The sequence below is a fragment of the Rhea pennata genome, chromosome 1 (assembly GCF_028389875.1).
Source record: "Rhea pennata isolate bPtePen1 chromosome 1, bPtePen1.pri, whole genome shotgun sequence".
In the NCBI taxonomy this organism is placed as follows: domain Eukaryota; kingdom Metazoa; phylum Chordata; class Aves; order Rheiformes; family Rheidae; genus Rhea; species Rhea pennata.
The window spans coordinates 184,743,156-184,746,661 of NC_084663.1; positions in this window are offsets into that span (position 1 = coordinate 184,743,156).

Here is a 3,506-nt window from a genome sequence, read left to right on the forward strand (position 1 = left end):
TTTTTTTAAGAAGAAATCTTAAGGGCTCTATGACAAGGCAGCCCAGACTGTTGTCACTCCGGGAGACACACAGCGGGAGCAGCTGCAGCTGTACCTTCTTCCAAATAAGCGATCCAGACATAAATATTCAAAAGCAATTCTCATAAGTAGGCTTAAAAATAAATAAATAAATAATAAGTGGCTGGCCCAGACTGCTTAAAATTGCTATTGATTCCTTCACTTGAGGATTTTGACAGCTTTCTGAGCTTTGGGCAAACCACATGTTCTCTTTCTCTCTTTCCTCTCCTGGTTTCTTGCTCTAGGATCCTCCCTCCCGACACATAGCCTGGGTATTCATGCACGTTTTCAGAGAGAGTTTCTCCAATGCAGCAATCTCCACGGGCCCTGGAAGTGGTGCCGCGGCCGTCCCCGCTGGTCAGCCCGGTGGCTGGGCTCTGAGATGCAGCGAGCTGCAGCTTTCACAGCTTCCCGCTGCCGGAGGACGCCAGCCCACTGCACGGGGCCGCAGGGATTTGTCTTCACCTGGTGCATCCTTGAAGACGTTGCTGTTGTTGTCCCGGGCATCGGGCGTTTTTGGAGGGCAGACATCCAGCCCCAGCAGGGCTCAGGGAGCCATGTCCAGCTGTGGGGACCTGGGAGTCCCCAGGTGGGTTTTACCACTGCTGGGCTGCAGCATCAAAGTGCTCACTAAAGCACGGTGCCATGGCCTTGAGAGTGAAGTAGGAGTAGTCGTGTGGCCAATATCCAATGGACCATGCAGGTTGGCGTCAAGCAGTTTTTTTCTTGTTATTTTATTTTCTTATTATTTTGCAAGCCTTGGAATTACCTAAATGAAATGGCTGGATTTGCAAAATGGCTATTAGGAGATGCTAAAGACAAAACCATGTGATTTGTTGGACCATAAACTCTGCCTTCAAATACTATTGGGAGAGAAAATGTTACTGGCACTCTGTTTCTTGTCCACACAGGTTAAAGACAAACCAAAAAATTACATTATTAAAACTGTAATGGCTCCACAGGTGATTAGGACATGGGATCTGGACACATCTCTACATGGCTTTCACTCCTGTCACTGCTGACATGGACTTTAATGTTTCCCAGAGGTCACCTCCCAGAAGAGGCAAATAGTCAAAAAGAGTTGAGAGGCCCAAGCGTGATGGAGCAAACAGGCCAAGATGTCATCGACCGTGTGATGGAAAGGAGATTTGTTTAAGGTGGTTAAGATTTGTTTGCAAAGGGAGATGGGCTCCCAGGCGCCTGAGAGCAACTGGATTTAACTAATCCTGTAATTTGCGATCTGCGAAGCTTTAACCCGTAGGCACCTGAAAGCTTCCTCAAGTGAGGAGGAGGAGGAGGAGGTGTTTTTTGACTTTAAGGTGGAGCATGGTCCTGGGAAGAAGGCAGCCGCAGGGATCACAGTGTGGCAGGGACGGACAGGGATGGACAGGGATGGTGGCGGACGGGAGAAGGAGCAAACACTCCGAGCTGCAACTGCCACCGGCGTTTGCAATTCCAGGGGCCTTTCGCCATCACCACTTTGGTGGTGAATATGCCGAGTTGAGGGCTGCTGCTGAGAGTGAGTTTCTTTCCAGCCCCTGGAAACCGGTGGTCACTCGTGTGGATCTCAATCATGTTCCTGGTCCTCAGGATGGCTGAGCACATCCGAGCTCAGCACAGCCTTACGGAAACAAAGCTGTAGCCTTACAAGTGGTGTTTTTCTGAGCATTTATTTCCAATTAAAAGGTATACACTTGGAAATTGAAGTGTTTTTCACTGAGAAAAGGAACTAATGCATTCCAAAATGTGTTGGCAAAAAATACCTTAAAAAAGCTCTTGTACCTTGCTTGCTCTCTTACGGCCACAAAACGTTTGTGAGGGCTCAACTCGTCTCCTCACGAACCACGACGTGCCACCGCTGGCTGTTGCACCAGGCCTTCATTTAAGCTAATGAGGCTGTTGCAGAACGTAAAAACCATGACTGAAATTTTCCTGATTCCCAGCTTGTAAATGAAACACCAGCCTTTGGGACTGAACTCATCTATACTGCACAGATTTTTTTTTTTTTTTTTCTTGTTCGTTAGGTCTAAATACAGCAGAAGAAAATCCAAAGTCATCATCCCGCTGTCCCACAGTTAACATCCCTGACAGCCCACTGGACTGTCTGCTCTTGAGCCTGGTCCAAATCCCATGTGCTAAAATCCCCATTTGGTTCACTCCTTTTGTGAATATTGCCTCCCATTGCAGGTAGAAATGCTGGGAAAAAAAACAAGCCTTTTTGTGTCTATGTTTAAAATCTGCCCTTTTGTTTTCGCCATTTTTATAGTAGTGCAATCTCTATATTTTTGGCAAAACCTGTGTTCCCACGTGGCGTTCCAGAGCCCAGAGGAAAACAAGCAAAAGATCTTTGAAAAGAAAACTGCCCATCTTTAGAGCTACGCTTAATTTGAAGATTTGCAGCATTTCTGCAGAACTTCAGACCTCTTCCACTGCGCTGACGATCTGCTTCTGCCAAGGCGGCTCAGTCCCCCTGTCTGCCTTCAGACGCACAGCGTGCCCCACGGCTGCCCCCGGACCGTGGCTCTCCCCCCAGCCCGCAGGCTGCTGCCCCGACCTCTCGTCCCACCACCGCCGCGTCCAGCCTGAAGCTGGCTGCTGTTCACACACGCCCGCCAGGACAGTCAGCACACCCACCCTGCAGAAACTAGAAAGAGGTTTTCATGACAATATAGTCTAGATTGCAGCAATCAAGTGCTCAGGCAACTGTACTGACTAGCCTCTTTTAGCTCCTTTTCCCTCTATTTGCCCTGCTTCTTCTCAATCATCCCTACCTTCTCAACTTCAACTTCATCTCAACTTCATCTCTACCTTCAGTCCTCCCCCTAACATCCCATATTAAGTCTCACACATGCCCCCAAGCCCTTATAAACATCCCATAATGAGCTGTACACCATCCCAAAATGCTTCCCCCCCCCCCGCATCTCATAATGGGACCTACACCCATCATACGGTGATGGACAATGTCTTTAATATCTTTGGAGTCTAGCTTAATAATGTCTGCTGGACTCTCAGAAAAAAATTTAAAAACATCTAAAACCAAAAAAATCTAAAGCTCCTCCAAAAGGAACCCTCCTACCTCATCTTTTTAAAAAGAGGTCATAGGATATACCCTTTCACGCATCCCCATCACAGGAAATACTTTATATCTGGGGAAGACATTTACAGCTGGGCTCTGTAAACAGTTCCAGTAAAGGAGAGGGCCGATGTCATATTTTATAACCCCCAAAGCTTTCCCATTTTAAAACCCCACAGCCTTCAGGGCTACCAATCATTTTACGGAATCATTGGATCATTTTACAAAAATAAGACCTGAATGATGCTAAAAGGAAAAAGTTCAGGGAAAACATCAGTCTGCTGCTGAATGAGGGGAACAACCTTGTGAAAAGGCTTGTAAAAGTCTGCAGAACTCAATTATATTTTTCCCTTTGTCTTCACAGGTAAAACCTACT